The sequence below is a fragment of the Pelobates fuscus genome, chromosome 1 (assembly GCF_036172605.1).
Source record: "Pelobates fuscus isolate aPelFus1 chromosome 1, aPelFus1.pri, whole genome shotgun sequence".
Taxonomy (NCBI): domain Eukaryota; kingdom Metazoa; phylum Chordata; class Amphibia; order Anura; family Pelobatidae; genus Pelobates; species Pelobates fuscus.
Genome location: NC_086317.1, coordinates 49151343 through 49173102, shown reverse-complemented (window position 1 = coordinate 49173102; position 21760 = coordinate 49151343). Strand labels below are relative to the sequence as shown.

Genomic DNA, 21760 nt, shown 5'->3' with positions numbered 1-21760 from the left:
AATTTTAGGGCCCCCACCCGCCGCACAGGGGTGGGGGCCGGGGGGGGACAGTAGGTCCCCCCCTTATTGATAATTTTAGGGCCCCCACCCGCCGCACAGGGGTGGGGGCCGGGGGGGGACAGTAGGTCCCCCCCTTATTGATAATTTTAATTTTAGGGCCCCCACCCGCCGCACAGGGGTGGGGGCCGGGGGGGGGGGACAGTAGGTCCCCCTTATTGATAATTTTAGGGCCCCCACCCGCCGCACAGGGGTGGGGGCCGGGGGGGGACAGTAGGTCCCCCCCTTATTGGACCTACTGTCCGGGGGGGGACAGTAGGTCCCCCCCTTATTGATAATTTTAGGGCCCCCACCCGCCGCACAGGGGTGGGGGCCGGGGGGGGGACAGTAGGTCCCCCCCCTTATTGATAATTTTAGGGCCCCCACCCGCCGCACAGCGGTGGGGGCCGGGGGGGGGGGGGAAGGAGAGTAGGTCTCCCCCCCCCCCCCCCCAACCACTATTGTGGACAGTCAGCTCCCTGTGGGTTCGGGCTTCAGCTGTCAGCTGAAGCTGAAGCTGTCAGCTGAAGCCACGCCCGCAGCAGTGCTGACAGGCTATCAGCACACAAAGCGCGTTCACAGTGCTTTGTGTGCTGATAGCCCGTCTGATGCATTCACCCAGAATGCATCGGACGAGAGGCCTTTTTAGGGCCTCTGAACTCGGAAGTCCCTCTGGTGGCCGTCTGATTGACTGCAACAAGAGGTGTTCCAAGCTTCCAATGTAAACACTGCATTTTCTCAGAAAATACAGTGCTTACAAGAAAAAGGCTCCGGGTAGCTGTAGCACTCACCTGAACAACCTCATTAAGCTGAAGTTGTTCAGGTGACTATAGTGTCCCTTTAAGGTCGAAATATATATCTGCTTTACTTTGATAATATTTATATTGAGATATATGTTGTTTGGTTCTCACTGTAGTTACTTGTGACTTTTTTCAGAATTTTAAGATATTCTTTATTTTATATGATGGTAATATCAGTCGTAACTAAATATTACACCTGGAATTTCCCAGCTCCTACTGTACTATTATAAAACCATCTCAATTTTCCTCAAGGGCAAAGGGTCAATGTAGAGCCAGAAACGTTACTACTCTTACAGTTCCAAGGTTAATGCAACAAGAAGGTGATATTAATACCTTCTAATCTATAGTATGGCTGGACACCTGAAATGTCAAAGTCATCAGGTTTGTTTGTTTTTTCAGTCTTTTTCTCCTTTTATTTACTTTGAAACATTTTTAAAATTGTATCTATTTTATAAATAATGCCGGTATCTATTTTATAAATAATAATTCACTGTGACATTTATTGGTACATAACATATCATTTGGTTTAAACAATGCCTTAGAACAAGTATAAATTGCAAGTCAGAAAATATCAGTGTGTGATAGGGCTTCCATCGGGAAACACGAATCACAACTCTGCACAACAAGACTTAACATGTATATACAGCTACAAGCAATATGTAGACATTAGCAGTTTGCAGATATATAAATATTAGCTAAAACATTGTATTTAGGGTTTCATTGAGTTGCTGTTCGGATTATGAATGCTAGATTATGATATTTGTGTTGTACTTTTATAAACCCTGCACTTTGTCAGACAAGGCTTGTAAGTGCTGTCAGGCAAAAAGTGGAACTATGTTTTTTTCTCTACATGAAATCAGGTAGCCGACACAGAGGGTCTCCTTAAATGACAGTCATGGTTAATTAATTGATTCTACATAGGGAGTATGGCAATTCTACATGCTGCAGGACAGCGGGGGTATGGATATGGGAGTACAGATTAGAAGTGTCAGGGAGTCAGTAGCAGCAACATGTCTAATACTGGTGAGTGTAACATATTCATCCTCACCTGCGGTATCTGAGAAAGAAAGAAAAATTTGCTGCCGCCCCCATGTGACATCACAATGCCCCACCCATATGCAATATGAACTAACGCCAGTGCTGCACACTGTGTTTACATTAAAAATCCTGCAAGGACCGGCTATAGACACCGGAACCACTACATTAAGCTGCAGTGGTTCTGGGGACTATAGTGTCCTTTTAATGTGAGGTAAATTAGAGATTAGTGTCACTGATAATATATTAGATTGCCTACTAACAACCATATGAGAATGGTGATGGGCTCTAGCTGCAGTTTGGCTCCACTGGTCTGGTGTAGAACAGGATCCCTGGAGGCTGTTTGTAACTGTGGTCACAAAAGTCAATGTTCTGGGGGAGCGGGAAGCAGCTCCATTTTTTTGGGCCCCTTGCACAGCTCAAGGTCTGGGCCCCAGGGCCTGATGGTGAGTATGCCCACCTATACGTTCACCTACATGTTCCACCCATGAGTTCACTCACAGGGAGTGGAGTGTGTAGGGGATGTGTTATGTGTTAGTGTAGAGGATCTAAAGTGTGTGCTTATGCAATGTAGTGTATAGGGACACCAGTTTGTGTAGGTGATGCAGTGTGTGTGCGTGTGTGTCGTGGATGCCGTGTGTTTTTGTGTAAGGGATAGAAAGCAGTGTGTGTTTGTGTGTAAGGGATGTATTGTGTGTTTCTGGTTGTGTTTAAGGGATGCATTGTGTGAATCTGTGTTTGTATGTGTAAGGGATGCAAGGTGTGTTTATGTGTATGTAAGGGATGCAGTGTGTGTGTCTGTAAGGGGTGCATTGAGTGTGTGTGTAAGAGATGCATTGAGTTTCTGTGTATGTGTAAGAGAAGCAGTGTGTGTTTGTGTGTGTGTGTATGGAATGCATTGTGTGTTTCTGTGTATATGTGCAAGGAATGCATTGTCTTTGTGTGTAATGGATGCATTGTATGTTTATCATTGTATGTTTGTATGTTTATCTGTGTGTAAGGGAAGCATGGCATGTTTCTGTGTGTGTAGGGGTGCATTGTGTGTTTCTGTGTATGTATATGGAAGCATTGTGTGTGTAGAGTGAAAGAGAGAGTTTGTAGGGTAGGATAGGGGCTGAGTCCTACCAGCCCCTTTGTGCTTCTCTTTCCCCCCTTCCTCAGCTTCTCTCCCCTCTTGTCCCTTATTGCTCTCCCCTCCTGTCCCTAAATGCTTTCCCCTGCCTCCTTTCCCGTAGTGCTCTCCCCTCCCATCCCTTAAAGCTCTCCCCCGATCCCTTAGTGCTCTCTCCTCCCTCCCCCTTAGTGGTCCCTCCTCTCCCCTCACCCTTAGTGGTCGTTTCTCACCCCTTCTCCCTTCGTGGTCTTTCCTCATCCCCCCACTCCCTCCCTTAGTGGTCTCTTCTCACCCCCCCTCCCTCTCTTAGTGGTCTCTCATCACACCCCCTCTCCCTTCCCCCTTCCTTAGTGGTCTCTCCTCACCCCCTCCCCCTCCCATGGGGGTCTCTCCCCCACCCCACCCTTCCTCAGTGGTCTCTCCCCCCGTTCTCCTCACCCCCCTCTCTTATCCTATGTTGCATGACCAAGCTCTGATCAAGTATGCTGTACAGGAGTTTCTGTTTCCTGTACCCGGCCGGACAGACAGGAAGTGCTCACTTAGCGAGCACTTTCTGTCAGTCTGGTCGCGTACAAAAAATGGATGCCCCTGTACTGCAGACCGGACTGGAGCTCTGCCATGCTACACTGGGGGACTAGCAGGAGGGAGCGCTGTGCGCTTACCTCCAGCTGATCCCTCATAAATTGTGTCCCCGGGCCGGTGCGCCCACATGGACGCGCTGGCCCGGGTAGTGCTGCAGCCGCCTGAGGCACTCTTTAGAGCACGCAGGCGGCTGCAGCATGAGGGGGCCAGAGCTCCTGACTGCACCCCTTGTTAAGGGGTGCCCTAGGCGACTGCCTAAGTCGCCTATAGGAAACGCCGGCCCTGAGTGAGTTTGTGCTGTGGAGATAGAGGGGGAATGGAAATATTAGTACTGCAGTAAATGTATGGTATACGGTCATTTATAATAGAAACTTGCAAGTTAACCCTTAATTCGTTATTTTACCATTGGCAAAATATTTTCTGCTTATTTGTATTCTGACAAATTATCTAATGGGGTGCTTGCCTAAGTGGCCCTATGTATGAGCCATTACTGCAATTTTTATTTATAAAATGGAGATAGGCTTCACATTGATTTATTTTGCTTAACATGATTAGTATCCACCTAAATATAACCTGATTTTTAACCTTTAGTGCTAAAAGGTGAAATTTATTAGTAGCATACAGGATATATTAAGCGGGTGTATGCAGTGTGTCACCATGTGTCACCATGTTAGATTCTGATTAAATGGAAAGTAAGATTAAAAAAAAGGTTAAATTGTGATGGCTTTCAGATGGAAATATAATTTAATGTATGTATCATGTGCTTGGATAGTCACATGGTTTTCAGTTCTTTTGAGGCTGGAACCCATGTTGCGAGACTCTGCTAGTCCTACATGATCAACTTGCACAGATCATATCACCACCTGTGCAGTATGAGATTCTATATTAAACTAACGAGCGTGCACACACACACATACACACAGACAAATAAATATATATACATATAAAATAGAAAAAGGGAATGGGGTGCACACCCAGGACATGTGGAGCTTGTGCTGCTCTAAGGACCAAAATATATAAAAATATTATATTTTTTATATTTATATAATATAGATATATAGAATATATCAATTGTTTGTATGCATTGTTACTATAAGCTGAAATATATATTACTGCTTAAGGGAACAGTGCAGAGACAAAAATGTATATATATAATAATGGGAAAACAGAGAACAAAAAGTTCAGTGTCTCTGGGTGTACACCTGTGCCGACAACCCCGGATAACCCGAGGAAGTAATGCCGAGTGTCTACTCAGAGACTGGTGTACCAATTAGAGACTCCAGATGTCTCAAGAAGGGGCATAACCCCATATATACAAAATCAAACAACAAAAAGGACAGATGTGGTCAGATTCAAGAAATCAAATGAAACTAACCGCATCTCTGGAAATAACTATAGCGGCAGTGTCTAGGATTATAATGCTGGCTGTCGGTAACAGGTGTAGCTGTGAACCGCTAAGGGTGTCACTATAGACCCATGAGCAGAAAAAATGCTATTAAATACCAAAATGAAGTATATACAAAAAGTTACTGCTAAATGCAAAAAATAAATAAAGTATATACAGTGGTACTAGGATTCCACGCCTGTCAATAGAAGGATATGTATAGGTAGGGATATAATGAGCCAAATGGCAACAGCAACTCACCCCTAATTATCAGCTTTAATATAGTGCACTATAAGGAGATGAGAAAAATCCCCAAGTCCCCAAAGGGATTTAACTCCTAAATGGCAGAGGATTGAGCAGTGAGGCTGCAGGGGCATGTTTTAGACACCAAAACTGCTTCATTAAGCTAAAGTTGTTCAGGTGACTATAGTGTCCCTTTAAACTTCCTCACAGACAGGGCCAACAAGCGTTAGTAATACACATTTGCATTCTTAACACTATAGTGACTCTTTCGATAACAAAAAATATAATTAACTTTAGCCTAGCCTATGCATAGCCTCTAATATGTAGGTTCCTGGAGAGTCCTTTTAACTACTGTCTGAATCCGGGAAGGGTCAACATTTTTAAAAGACCATTCCCAAAGGAATCCAGCTTGTGTTTTTTTCTTATTAATTTTGCACCCTTAATGGAAGGTATAAGTCACATTTAATATTATCATAATAAAAGTCAATGTGATAACTGCTCAACATTTTCTCTTACTGGAATATGTGAATATTGAGAAATATTGAGAATCTTTTTCACCCCTTAAAGGCATTTGTCATTATCACACTCTGGCCTTTAAATATCTAATACTAGCTCTAAATATTTTAATATTTAAAATGAGCAGTTCTATGCAACCCAGATAACTCAATTGAGTCTTAAATGATAAGACATAATAATACTTTTATCAAGTAAATATTTTTTTTTTTAAATCAGGTATATGTAAAACAATTAGAGAACAATGTTTCCCTAGCTATAGCATGTGACAGGATCCTTCAGCCATATACATGCACCTTGGGTTGGAAAACTGACAGTTAGTCTCTATGGTCTTCCTTGCTACTGTGCAGGGAGTGAAGAAGGAAAGATCATAGAGACTGTCAGTTTTCAAACTAATTCTAAAGGTTTGTGATTTGTTTTTGTTTTTTACATAAACTTACTTTAATAAATAGAATTTTCTTTCAAAATTTGAAAGGATTATTAATTTAAAACTTCAGATTTTATGACTATTTCTTATGTCAAAAAAAGGGAAATGTGGGGGCACACTCGCAACATGCACTGGAACATGCATTTCTAAGTAATTTACTCTATTGTAGAGACCAAAATGGTCTTCTGTGTGCATGATGTTCCTTAATCTGTGATTTGTATAGATTGTTAGGGCAGTTAAGGCTATATTTCATCCTTAAGGCTAAATAATTGTTGCATAGTAACAGAATTTCACCAAACTGAAAAGTTTTAATAAATTCTAAGCAAACTACTAAGGTGTACTCATCGCCAAACTCTAAAACGGACTAAATTCATCCCCTGGAAATATTAATTCTGTAACAAGTGTTGGCAGGTTTTGAAATAGGTTGGGGGGAGGGAAAAAAACACACAGACCTAAGTGTGCATGGTCCTACTCACGTGGACTATGCCATTTGTGGAACTTACAGATGAAACCTGCTGGAATTGTAAAGTATGACATCATATATCCCTGCAATTTGCATCAGTAGAACCTTCACAGCATGAAGGAAACATTTGGATGTGTTGTGTGGACTCTTCTACTCACACTGCACATGCAACGGACTAATGTGACTGATGAAGGTCGCTGGAATTGCGAAGAGTGACATCATATATCCCTAAAACCTCCACCGGTATCGAGCATGATAGAACAGAACATTTACAGAGATGTGTGCATTCCTAAGAGACTTACCCCTCTTCCTAGGCTTCCACTGACACCACAGACAGTAAGAGTTATGGATGTCACAACCATCTCATCTCAACCTATGAGACTTGCTAACACCTGTTGGAGCATCATATCTACTTATCATAATCTGGCGGCCAGATACTGCCATCTCACAGGAGATATCCCAGTGGCCATTGCGACTCTGAAGAACCAGTGGAGGTGTAAAAAATCAGAAATTGTGGATTACCTGCCCATGCACAAGCCTACAAGGTGCTGGGCTAGCTATCTGCCTGCTGGCTTACTCTCAAAGTTCTTTGTCAGCAGGCATCTCCAACTGCTATTTTAATCCATGGATGAATGGTGTTAGACTCCAGCCAGCAAAGCTCATATGCTAATAGCCTGTTTGGAAATACGCCCCTTATCCCCCTTACCAGCCCTTCCATGGAGTAGTCCTGATAGATGTAGAAGTTAGACTCACTGGGTCACGTTGGCACTTTACAAAACAAATTCTGTTGACCTCCCTGACAGGCTGCTGAACTTGACAATGTGGGCTCGTCATTACCTAGCTTGGTAGCCAAATCTCAAAGACTAATGAATTGACCTCATCACACTATGCTATATGTACAGCTCTTAAATCTTCATACAAATATCTGTATACATTACTGTTATTTCTTTCTAAAATATATCAAATGAAATCAAAATGTTAAAAAAATAACACAATAACTTCATCACGACTAAAAATATCAAGGGCTGACATTTTAACGTCTTGTTTATACAATTTTAGGATAAAGTAGATTTGAAAAAAATGTTTAAGACATATGTTTGCTATAAAGGTCTGACATTGTATATGCCAGTATGATTGTTTTTCTTTTGTGAAGCAATCAGTCATTAGCGTTGCAGGGGTTAGAATGTACTGACCAATCAGGCCTCTTTATTACAAACAATGCCATGTATCCATTTAACACCACATCTGTTTAAACACATTGATAGTTCTGCAAAATATTCTCTAACGGAAAACTTTAATGAAGAACGTATTTCCTCTGAGGCTTACATAGTGTGCTATGTTGTATATAGAATATTTATTCCTGACATATGAATTATGCTTGCTTCGTTGCTGCCTTGAGTGCCCCCTATAGATTTTTAACACTTATGTGCAACTCCCAAGGGTAATACAGTCACATAGGTCCTGTATTAATTATCCTTGATATCAAGATTGTAAGATTTATTTAGCAGATGGGATGAGATTAAAAGTGGCTTATCTAGAAATCAATAATGCAAGTAACCCAGAGATTAAAGCACGCCATTATACAAAATGTGCTAGTGTTCTGAGACAGAAATATATTAAATATTAAACCTTTTATATAAATCTATGATACATTTTGTAAAATGTACAAAAAAAAAAAAAAACAGTCCAAAAAAAACAACAACATGGCTGTTATCATAAAAACTCTAAATATGATATGAATTATTATTTAATTACAAAAGTACAAAAGAAACACGTTCATTCTAAGGTAAAGTGGTGTTCTTCCAACATCTACTCCCTGTGCATTATATCATTTCAGTGTGATATTTAAGAGATGATTCTAACATGCCAATTTTGCTAGTAATTCACTGAGCAGTGAGCTCAAATCATCACCGTTGTAACTGTTGGTGCTACATGTATGGCTCCCCACTGTACCTTATGAAGATGATTGATATGACCATTTAAATCCTCAACACCAATTATTTTCATTTAAAATATAACATTCAGGTCTGCATCGTGTTGATGCATGGTAGTGAATACACTTCACACCCAATGGCATCAATTTGAAATGTCTTTCTAATTTTCTTCTTTCTTTAAACACCCGACGCTAATATGTAGGTAACTCATTAAATACCCATTTTCAGTAAAACAAACACACACAAAAATCAGGAAAAGGACAGATTTGCAGCAGAAAATTAGACCAAAGTTCTTCATAGACCAAAATTTGGAAAAAGATTTCTGAAAAAATGTATATAGTTTAAATCACTGTATATAGATTGGAGTTTTTTTTTTTTTTTTTTTTTTAACAATTAATTTGTTTCAACATTTATATGACAATTGAATAGAATGCACGTATCTGTGGAGCTCTCTTTTTTTCTGTTTTAATATTGATTTAACCCGTTGCACATATATACAACATATATACACCATAAGCAAGATACCAAAGTTGGGCAAATAAAACATAAACAAAAGGCAGTATTAATTTACTTTAACAAATTAAAGTTGAACTTGATAACTGAACACTGTGGAAATTTTAAAGCACATCATTATACAAGTAAGTAGGAAACACTTCTTTATTTAAAATATCAATATGCCCATGGGACCTAAACTTCTTCAGCTTCCATTTCATATATGGCTATGGGCAAGATATTTTGAAAGGAACTTAAAACGTCAGCAGTGTCTCATCGTTTGTAAAGTTCTCTGGTTTAGAGCCTTATATACAAACTGGGAAATTAACACAATACTTATCTACTTATTTTTCTGGAATAATAGAAAATGGTGGGAATTGGGTGTTAAGAGAAATTGCGTCTCTAGAAGAGGGACACTTAGGTATAGTAAGGATATATTAATGACTCAGTAAAGAAGTCTCTTTATTTTGGAAACTCTGGAAGTTTCCCTCAAACTCGGAGTCTCTGGGAAAGTTCTGGTAAGCTCCTGTATTGTTACTCTAATATTAAAACGTTTCTGTTTTACTGCAACAGACCGTTTTTAGTTTATCTTTACAACGTCCATGTCTACACAAGCAAATAACGCCACTGGACTCAACATAGTTGTCTACATATACAGGGAAAGATCAGGTTTGTTATGCTATCGTATGATATTTGGTTTAAAGGAAGAGGGTTTACAGTGTCCTGTTCAAGTTTAAATTTGCAAGCGTTCCTTTAAATGAAATAGAAATAGGGTTCACTTACAGAGTCGACCCCATATTTGTAAAATGACTAGGCTAGGAAATAGTGGGAATAATATACAATACTAGATTTACACAAACTGTTCTCTTCTGGCTGCTATAAACTGCAAGTCCTATCCAGTATTTTGCCTTTGGCTGCCAATCTCTGCTTGGAGTGTCCGTGGTCAGAAATCATTAGTCCTTATTTGCACACACTTTTTATTGCTCTTACAAAAAGAGTTACAAAAGAGGCATGTAATGCATTTCTGTCCACAACAAACATAATCTAATCTAAAACAGAAAAAAATAATAATTACCTAACCATCTCCGTGGGTCTAGAACTCTGTTATGCAACTTGAAAGAATATCTTTAATGTGTACTTGTATTTCAATGTATTTTTTTTTTTAATTTATTTTATTTTTTAGATCTTCAAGGATTACTTGCAGCTTGCTTGATGTGAAGAATCCTCAAATTGTAAGTTAAAAGCATTTTGTTGACATTTTATAGTAATAGAATTCTACATTACCGATGCTAAGTGCTTTAATCTCATTTAGACTCTTTGGATGTCTTCAATGATGTATGACAGAGAAGCGAAAACTATTAAAAACGTCTGCTTTCATAAAGATACATAAAGAAACAAAATCTGTCGTAGAACACTGAAGATAAAGCAGGTCATTTGGTAGTTTGATTCATTGAAAAGAAGAGATAATATTAGATACAGTACACATGTACTTTTATTCAGCATGCGGATGTTTGTGCTAACAGCTTACAGATAGAGTAGTCGACACGATTCCATGTGCATTTCAATGTGGGGAAACCATCTCTGAGCTAACAGCAGTTTTTAAGCATTGGATGGAACAGGGTTTTTTGCTTGCTCTTTCCTTTTTTGTGGCCAGAATATGGATGTTTGTCCCCTTCTGTGGTTACCATGGCAGTAGGTTTTCTGGTACCTGGGAAAGAAATGGCTGTTTTGTATTCTGAGGAATCAAAAGATGTAATATCCAGCGAAGCGAGGTGAGTGCCAGCCAAACATGAACAGTTGGACAATAGTAGCTAAGTTGGAACGACAGCTGAGTCGGAAACCAATTTCGGATGCCAAATTAGCAGTTTACTTATCAATTTGCCAGAGTAAGTAATTCTCAAGGAGTATGAGAATAATTAATGTCTACCGACCTGGTCAGCTATTTAAGGTGGGGAGCCACATACCATTCAGTTATTTGGTATTTGGACGCTGTTAAAACGGAATACTATAGTGTCAAGAATAAAAATTTGTATTCCTATTGCAATAGTGCCTTGTTAGCAGTTTAGGTATGTCCTCCTTCCCCTATCCGTAGGAAAAAAAATTGTTTTACTTAACTTAATTTCCCTCGTAGTGCTGTGCCACCATCTCGCCTCCATTGCTGAGTTCACCAAGGCTGATAATCTCTGCCAATCCAAAAATTTGGCAGGCTAGTGTGGTTGCACAACGCAACGCTGCCTTCGTCAATCAGATGGTCTCCACTGCCTTTCTTCTCTCTAACCATTCTAACAAACACAAACTAGCAACCCTCGTCTACAATATTCTCTCCAAATTGTACCTACCTCTATTTGATGCAAGAACAATGCAATGAATTAACATTTATCCAGCTCCTCATATTAGGAAGCAGGTTGAAGAATGAATCTAGGGATCTCTGCCCCTGGAGATAAAAAAAAAAACTGATGGACAATCATGGGCCATTTCAGGAGAACTTCATATGGCAAACTTTGTGCCAACAAAGCATGCCATAGCTAGGTTATTTGGCCTTGGGAGCCTCATATTTTATCAATGCTTCCTTTGGAATATGTTACTGTTGACTAGAGTGAATGTGCATGTGTGCGTGTGTATGTGTAAAATGTAAATTCACTTTGAGTTAACTTTGAAATTCTTTATTGAATAAACCTGACGGTGTAGCAAAAAATATAATGCGTTAATTCCCTCTTATATAATATTCTAAGATTTTTGTTTTTATTACTAACCAACACATTCCGTAGCGCTGTACAATTGGGGATAGAGGGAAGACAGTGCATTATACATAGAGCAAAAGGAAAGATAAAGATGGTCCTGTGCAGAGATCAGGCCATTGTGGCTCTTCTATACAAAGTGCCTAGTTAAATAGCATCAGACATATTCAGCTGTTTACCAATGCATATGACCTCAACACAACCTTTGAAATATCCCTGTCACCATCTGGAATCAGAGAGGTTAAGATTTGAAAATGTAAATATTGAGATTAAAGACCTGATAGTTTTACGTCTTCTTTTTGGCTTAATGTCTCTGTCAGAGTAGAAGATACATTTGCACATCTGATTTTTATCACTGATATTGTAGGACACTAATAGAGGCTACAACAATAAACAGAAGGCATTTGTATTTCAGGAAAGGAGAATAATGTGACAGGTTTTGGAGTGATGCCTTAAACTGCCACCTGGCAGCCGTGGTCCTGAATCTGTGTCCTGACTTTAACCTTTAGAGCATGAGAGCATGACCTCAAAAACTGTCACATTTGACCTAAACCATCGGAGTTCAAAGGTTATTTTTCTAGGAAGGGTGAACTTTTGGTCTGCACTGAAGGGGGTCAAAAAAGCAACCACTAATGTTCATTCCTTTGTATATAGAAATATATATGTGATTCATGCCAGACATTTGTGTGCCCTCATTTATAAAAAGCTATTATTGTGGGTCAGATGTTTCTTTGTTTTGTATTATTTTCCTTAATCACAGTTTTTGCACAGTTTTAAAGAGTTAAAGCTATTTTCACTGACTCTGAGCAACAGATATATATTTTTGTTTTATATATATATATATATGGAGATTATTGGCATTATTATTATTTTTTGTAAATCTAACGAGATAACAGGGCTGGTTGAAAAAAATGGGAAAAAGTAAAAAAAAAAAATATTTAAAAAAATGTTTTAATAAGAAATAATAAGGGTAAAAATAAGAAAATGTGCAATCTTTCTTGGAATTGTGGATTGCTTTGTGAAAGAATTCCACAGCACGGATCAAAGAGCAAATATAACATTAATATATCTTAATCTGTAAATCTGATGGATAATTGAGGGGAACGTTGCATGAGATAACTTCTGTAACTTATTCAAATGTTGAATCTTGACACCCACCCATATTTGGATGACAATCACAACTATGATAGAAATTTTAGTCATGACTACTTTATACTCTGGGAGTGATGGTGATCCTTATTTTGAAAAAATGCGTTGGGCTTTTCCATTTTTTTTTAAAGCTGTTAGGTTCTCTTTATGTAGTGTATAATGTATGGATTAGAGTTGTGTAAACTACTGTTTTCTTAAATATTTTACATTTCATTTAATACCAGCCTATTTGTAATTTCACTCCCAGTGACAAAATAGGATGTACCTAAACCTATAAAGTAAAAGAAAATACGCTCATAGGGGATTAATGTAAAGACACAAATAGCCCCTTATTAATATATTGCACTCACAAAATTGAAGTGATTTTCAGGCTCATCAGTTAAGTGGATTCTCACGAAGTCCTCACAATTGGAATGATGAATATTGCATGTAAAAGATAAAAAATGGCATAGTATAGCACTGTTGTAAAGTATAAATCAGCTTTTAATAGTTGCACTTATAGTGTAAAAGGTATAAAAAGGCCCATCAGTACAAATCTGTTTGTCCCATCGCTGTGGAATATGGTAATCCTCATAGAGATATCCAGCAGGAAAAACAGGTATAAAACAAAATAAAATACAAATACAAATAAATAGTTCACTCTACGCGTTTTGTCTGTCTTCTCAGACTTCCTCAGGAGTAATAAAGTGCTTCGAATCCTCTGGGGACTTCACCTTCTTTTTATAGGGCTTCCCGAAGTTTTTTTCATCTAATTTTCTCAATCAGCTGATTCCGATCAGCTGTGTTTAAAAGTCAGTTTTCACCTTCCTTATATGGAGTTACGGAAAGCGTCTGTGGAACGTACGTGCGTTCCATTGATCCGGAAGTGTCTTCATTCTCATCAGCCATGCGGAAGTTGTATATACCGCTGGAACGTATATGCGTTCCACTTCGTTCTCTCGCGGACTTCACAAGGATTATGCAGTCCCCGAGGTTCAAAGCAAACAGAACAAAATAAGATCAAATCTCATTATATTAATAGCTTATTCTCTATATGTTCTAAACAGTACTTCTCTTAAACCATTTCTTAACATACAATCGAAGAGATAAAATAAAACAAAGTATAAAATATAAGATATATATTTACATAATTCCTATTATATATTGATTTCTCACTAACGTTGTAGTACATAATCAATTTTCTACATTAATAATTAATAGTATCCTAAAGGTGTAGACAGAGAGTAGCAAAGGGAGTGACAAAGGGGTGACAAAAGAAAGTATGTGGGAGGGAATAAAGGGAAGGATTCTGGATCACTAAGACCTTTTGATTGATAAACCTAAACCATTAATTAACTCAAAGAACCCTTTTGATTACTCATTTAATACACAGTATAACTCTAAAGCCTTTTCCATCAACAAAATAATCAAAAAGCATTGGTCTATTTTACAGCACGACAAATACTTGGGATGTCAATTGCCAGACATGCCCAAGGTCATATACAGAAAAGGGAGGAACTTATCAAATTATCTTACGCCCAGTTTATTCCAACCATCGAATAAAACTGGGGTAAAACATAGTAGAAAGTACACCTGCGGAAAATGCAAAGCATGTAGACTTATGCCATGTCATGTACAAGGCTTTAACCCCTTAAGGACCAAACTTCTGGAATAAAATGGAATCATGACATGTCACACACGTCATGTGTCCTTAAGGGGTTAAAAGTACAACAACTGGAGATGAATTTAAAATTAAAGGATGTGTTACATGTTCATCTACTAATGTAGTATACCTCCTTATGTGTGGGTGTGGGGCACAATACGTGGGGAGAACAGGACGAAAAGCGAAGGTACGCCTTTTGGAACATTTAAATAATATAAAGAAAGGAATTCAGAACCATTCAGTCCCCACACACTGTAATCTATGTCCCAAGTTTAAAACGTGTAATTTATCCTGGATAATTATTGAACAGGTGAATTTAGATGTAAGAGGAGGGGATATTACCACCAAACTCAGACAAAGGGAGGGATTCTGGATCCATAGACTTAAAACTCTTCAACCACTAGGTCTTAATGTGGACTTTGATTTAATTTGTTTTTTATAATAATTTTCTCCATACTTTTTACACACATTTTTATACCCTTTATGCCCATTATTATTTTTTTTATATATTATTTCTCATATTTATCATTATAACTTTTTATTTTTTTTTATTTTATTATTATATATTTTTGACTATTATATTTTACTATTTTTGAAGGTTTTAGTGATCCAGAATCCTTCCCTTTATTCCCTCCCACATACTTTCTTTTGTCACCCCTTTGTCACTCCCTTTGCTACTCTCTGTGTAATGATATTGATGTTACAAAGTTCTGGAGTCCAGTAGCCAGATCAGCAATGTTTTCTGCCAGAGGTAGCCACTCGTTACCCAGGTGGTTGAGACCCTGAGCCTTGAGTGGCCTTCTGGTCTTAAGCAGAGATGGGAGACTGGAACAGAGAGATGATAATCGTAGTGAGGCAAGCCGAGGTCAGTGGGAAGGAGAAGCAGCAAAGTCAAAACGGTCCAAAATCAGCAACAGGTAGGAGAAACAGGAACAAGCTTGATTAGAGAGTACAGGAACCACAATAATCTGGCAAAGGTACAGAGACAGGAAGTGGCTTTTATAGACCAAGAACCAGACACATGACCAGACACAGCTGAAGAGACTTGTCACTGATACCAATGCTTATAGAGTCAAGGTTACCAGATCTCAGGTACATTTGCAAAAGGCAGGCTGGTGTAGTGGTAAGGAAGAGGTTTAGCAGCATGTAAACCAGGGTTCAAAACCCAGCAGAGTCAGTTCCTCACACTCTGTCTACACCTTTAAGATACTATTAATTATTAATGTAGAAAATTGATTATGTACTACAATGTTAGTGAGAAATCAATATATAATAGGAATGATGTAAATATATATCTTATACTTTATGTTTTATTTGATCTCTTCGATTGTATGTTAAGAAATGGTTTAAGAGAAGTACTGTATAGAACATATAGAGAATACGCTATTAATATAATGAAATTTGATCTTATTTTGTTGTGTTTGCTTTGAACCTCGGGGACTGCATAATCCTTGTGAAGTCCGCGAGAGAACGAAGTGGAACGCATATACGTTCCAGCGGTATATACAACTTCCAAATGGCTGATGAGAATGAAGACACTTCTGGATCAATGGAACGCACATACGTTCCACAGACGCTTTCCGGAACTCCATATAAGGAAGGTGAAAACGGACTTTTAAACACAGCTGATCGGAATCAGTTGATTGAGAAAATTAGATGAAAAAAACGTCGGGAAGCCCTATAAAAAGAAGGTGAAGTCCCCAGAGGATTCGAAGCACTTTATTACTCCTGAGGAAGTCTGAGAAGACAGACGAAACGCGTAGAGTGAGCTATTTATTTGTATTTGTATTTTATTTTGTTTTATACCTGTTTTTCCTGCTGGATATCTCTATGAGGATTACCATATTCCACAGCGATGGGACAAACAGATTTGTACTGATGGGCCTTTTTATACCTTTAACACTGTAAGTGCAACTATTAAAAGCTGATTTATACTTTACAACAGTGCTATACTATGCCATTTTTTATCTTTTACATGCAATATTCATCATTCCAATCGTGAGGAATTCGTGAGAATCCACTTAACTGATGAGCCTGAAAATCACTTCAATTTTGTGAGTGCAATATATTAATAAGGGACTATTTGTGTCTTTACGTTAATCCCCTATGAGCGTATTTTCTTTTACTTTATAGGTTTAGGTACCTCCTATTTTGTCTAAAGTTGTATTGAGGATTGAGAGGAATCCTTTTGTTGTACCTATACCCGATCAAAAAGGAAGTAACTATCCTTTTATTTTATTTTATTTCTATATACTGCACCTGGGTGGTCTAAACCTGTATTTTTCACTCCCAGTGAGCCAGATTTCATTTGCTCTACCAGAGTACAACTGTAGGTGACATCATTTTCTTTCTCTGAGAAATCTTAAACAGCCACTATGCAAATACATGGCTTTGATTATCTAATTTAAAACAAATAAAAAACACATGAATGAGGTACAACACATGTTAACTCGGGTTGGTCGTACATATTTCAGTAAAAATCCAAATTATCAGATTTCAATCCTACCAGTTACTTCAAAATGTGTCCTGTAGGTCATGTATCTTCTGTATCCACCAAAGAGTCCAGGACAGTTCCTGATGTAGTAAAGTCCAGGAAAAGTACATGTGTACATCTTAATATCATATGCGAATACTTGAGTGCTGTAACTTCACCCTCTTTGGGACAATCATCAAGAAGTAATCAGCTGTATACTTTTAAAATACATATGCAACAGCATTTTCCTATCAAGATGATTAGCAGTCACTTGCATAAGCACATTCAATCAGATTCTGCTCCTGGAAATATACGTGAATGGCTGTACTCGGGGCCAGCCTTAGGCCATTAGGTGCCCTGTGCAAAAAGTCTTCACAGCGACACCCACCCCCTTCATCCTCCCCGGTCATGCACCTTTATCCATATGTGTGTGTTTATAGGTGTGTAGGTTTGTATAGGTGGTTTATTAAATTAATAATGATTTAAAAACAGATTTAATTCCCCTTTCCTGATGTTAAAGTGCAGTGAGGGGGGAATGTAGATCTCTGGTGTTTCAGTGTGCTGCGAATCTGGTCTGCCCCTTCAACGGAGTATAAGTAACTGTCTCATTAGAGAAGTGCAGGCCAGAGGTGCCAGACTGCCTCCACTGCATTACAGAGGGGCAGACTAAGAATGTCACATAATACTGTGACACACAGTTAGTCAGACATGCTCAGTTACAGTCAGACACACTCAATTACAGGCAGACAGTCAGACACACGCACACACACACACACACACACAGTTACAGGCAGACAGTCATACATGCTCAGTTACAGGCAGACAGTCACAGAAACAAACACACAGTTACAGGCACACAACCATGAACAGTTACAGGCACACAGTCACACACACAGTTACCGTCAGACAGTCACACACACAGTCACAAGCAGACAGTCACACATACTCCATTACAAGCAGATAGTCACACACACTCGGTTACAGGTAGGCAGACACTCACACACCCACTCCGTTAAAGGCAATCACACACACAGTTGCAGTCACACATACAGGCACAGGCACACACAAAAGCACAGCTACAGCGACACACACAGTTACAGTCACACATAGGAAGACAGTCACACACACAGGCAAACAGTCACAAACACACAGGCAGACAGTCACACATAGACAGGCAGTCTGGCTGTAATTACTCCTCCAATGCATAGGAACAAGCCAGTGATATATATTCTGTTGGAATAAGCAAGGTACCACTGCATCCCTTTGGACTATCATTGGGCATACATTAGATACATCTTGGGTGAAATGGTTACCACTGGGTCCCAGGCATTTGCTGCAGGATAAACATAATCCGAGAAAACTACCCTTTTATAAATGTAATTTACCAAATTATTTTGAAGTGTATATCATAATAAAGTTTTGTCTTGGTAATAAATGTAAGAAAGGGTGGTATCTGATAACATCCATCCCAGAGTATTTATTTTAACAGCTGTTTATCGTGGTTTACCGAAGATAATCAGTTGATGCACTAATCCATAATCTTCTCGGTTTTGAAGACAAAAAGATGGCTTCATCCTGATTTGCAAACACTTACGTTCTGTGGTATTACATTACTCATTAAACAACATCTAGATGCCAACCTAGATGTAGGGATGGTATGTGAACCTCCACTTATAAAAGTGGACAAGCTTGGCAGATGTCTATTAGTCATATTCCACCTTCGTTAGTCTCTCTGCTTGGGTCCAAAGAGACATATCCATTCCACAGAAACTGCAGTGAAATGACAAAGATGACATTGGGAAATGTTTTCTCATTTAGCTAAATTAACTTTATTATATTCAGCAATGAATACCGCTAGCAGCTTACTTCAACATGTGGTAAGTATCAGGGCAGTCTCACATAAACAGATTTTAATCCAAAGATGTGGCTTCCTCAGCAGATACAAAGTTCCCAGTCAGCTGCTCATGTGATTTCCCAAAAATCACGCGACAAGTTTCATTCTATCCTGGGCTTCTTTAGATGTGGCAAATATTCAGTATTAATACAAATAAAAAAAAACAAACAATATGCCAACTGGGAAGAACAATATTTCTGATGCATTCAAAGGCTTACACATCTTTAACAACCATAATAATATATTTTCCAGTCCTTCTGGAAGATGGGTAAAATCTTTACAGTTGAAATTTAACATAGATGCTGTTTTCACAATCCTGGTTACTAAGAATTTAAGAACAAAACAGTTTGTTAAAATTTCTCAGCACTGTGACTAATAGTCTATATTCTTAAGAATGTATATTATAAGCTTGGGTATATTTTTAGAATACATTTCTACCTGCTCACTCATCAATTGGTTTTAAAAGTTTTATTCTAATCACCCACTGCTATTACCAACAACAGAATGTGGTATTTTTACATTAACCAATCCACCTCATTTTAGCTCCTGGGCATGTGGTTCCACAGATCATTTTCTTCTCAATTTTTTTTCTTCCTTGTATTTGTTTTGAGTCAGTATGAGATGACTTCCTCCCCATTTCTAACCAGCAGGGAGGCGCATGTCTCCTTGTTTTGAAGCTGTGGGACATCCATTCTTCCCTGTTTACAACCAGCTGGTCAATTTTTTTCTACCTTATTGCTTGCTTTTTAAATCAATGTGAAAAGGAGGGTGGAATGATTTTGAATTTGGAAATAATCTTAATTAAATGTTTTATATACTGAAACAAGCAGACTTGCTTTGTGAATGCATGCTGTAGACCTTATCTCTAGAAGGCTAAGACAAATATTTATCTAAGAACAAAGAGGTCCATGGATGACTTACAATTAACTTGATTATTTAGTTTCCCCCTGGAAGAGGCTTTTAACAATGTTAGATAATTACTAGAGTTCCCATTGTGGAAACAATTCCTCTTCTTTGACAAAATGTGACTTTCCTATTATGTAAACTAAATGATGGAATAGGTGTCTAATTAATCAAAGGTAATTGTGAAAATGCATATTTGATCTTGATAACATTTTATACATGCACAAACTATAGACAGTATTATTGTCATGTTTTAGGGACGAACTTTGACATTTGCATTGGTGGTAGTACTATTTTATCGTAACATTAAATTGGTTAATGTGTGCAGTGGAGGTATGTTCAAATACAATTGCTTCTGCTGCAGTATCTTTCTCCCATGTACACAGGGGATCAGTGATTTGCATGAAATGCCAGCCTATGCCAGGATAGGTATGTGCTGGATGCAACTACAAAAACAACTAACAGTACAACCACCTATATACTAATGTTATTTTAAGGAAAATGGGGAAATGTAAAAAAGGAAGGGAGTAATAAAAGGACATAGCAAATTAGGCAAAAGAAAACTTCAAGGACCATACCCACTACAGTGCACTGAAAATGCATATTTGACAACTTACCTGGGGTCCGCCGGGCACCAGTTGCCTCTTCCTCTGCAGCCCAGAAACTACAGCACAGAGATAAGACTGGCAATGCAGTTCTTAGCTCATTGGCTGAGAGAGCTTGTCTGTTTGCAAATGATTTGGCTACTTACTCTGGGAGGGCACCAGACTCTCCTGAAACAATAACCACTAAGGTGCTCTGTAGTGGTTATGGTGTTTGGAGTGTTCTTTTTAATCAGACAATAGCACGCCGAGATTACAAAATATAACTAGGAGAGACAATATCATAGACAAATAGAACAAAGTTGCGCAAGTATATATATATATACTATATATATATATATACTATACCTTTATACTATATATATATATATATATATATATATACTATATATATACTATATATATATATATATATATATATATACTATACCTTTATACTATATATATATATATATATATATATATACTATATATATACTATACCTTTATACTATATATATATATATATATATATATATATATATATATACTATACCTTTATACTATATATATATATACTATACCTTTATACTATATATATATATACTATACCTTTATGCTATATATATATATATATATATATATATATACTATACCTTTATACTATATATATATACTATACCTTTATACTATATATATAGAAACATAGTAAAATAGAATGTGACGGCAGATAAGAACCATTCGGCCCATCTAGTCTGCCCAGTTTTCTAAATACTTTCATTAGTCCCTGGCATTATCTTATAGTTAGGATAGCCTTATGCCTATCCCACGCATGCTTAAACTCCTTTACTGTGTTAACCTCTACCACTTCTGCTGGAAGGCTATTCCATGCATCCACTACCCTCTCAGTAAAGTAATACTTCCTGATATTATTTTTAAACCTTTGTCCCTCTAATTTAAGACAATGTCCTCTGGTTGTGGTAGTTTTTCTTCTTTTAAATATAGTCTCCTCCTTTACTGTGTTGATTCCCTTTATGTATTTAAATGTTTCTATCATATCCCCCCTGTCTCGTCTTTCCTCCAAGCTATACATGTTAAGATCCTTTAACCTTTCCTGGTAAGTTTTATCCTGCAATCCATGAACCAGTTTAGTAGCCCTTCTTTGAACTCTCTCTAAGGTATCAATATCCTTCTGAAGATATGGTCTCCAGTACTGTGTACAGTACTCCAAGTGAGGTCTCACCAGTGTTCTGTACAATGGCATGAGCACTTCCCTCTTTCTACTGCTAATACCTCTCCCTATACAACCAAGCATTCTGCTAGCATTTCCTGCTGCTCTATTACATTGTCTGCCTAC

General features: G+C 38.1%; 1 long non-coding RNA gene across 1 annotated transcript in view; it reads left to right on the top strand.

Annotated features, from left to right (window-relative positions):
• Nucleotides 1-21760, top strand: part of LOC134602976 (uncharacterized) — a 349205-nt gene that overhangs the window by 33991 nt on the left and 293454 nt on the right. The window contains exon 2 of the long non-coding RNA XR_010090449.1: nt 10207-10255. This is a non-coding gene — a long non-coding RNA (uncharacterized LOC134602976). The remainder of the gene's footprint in view (nt 1-10206; nt 10256-21760) is intronic.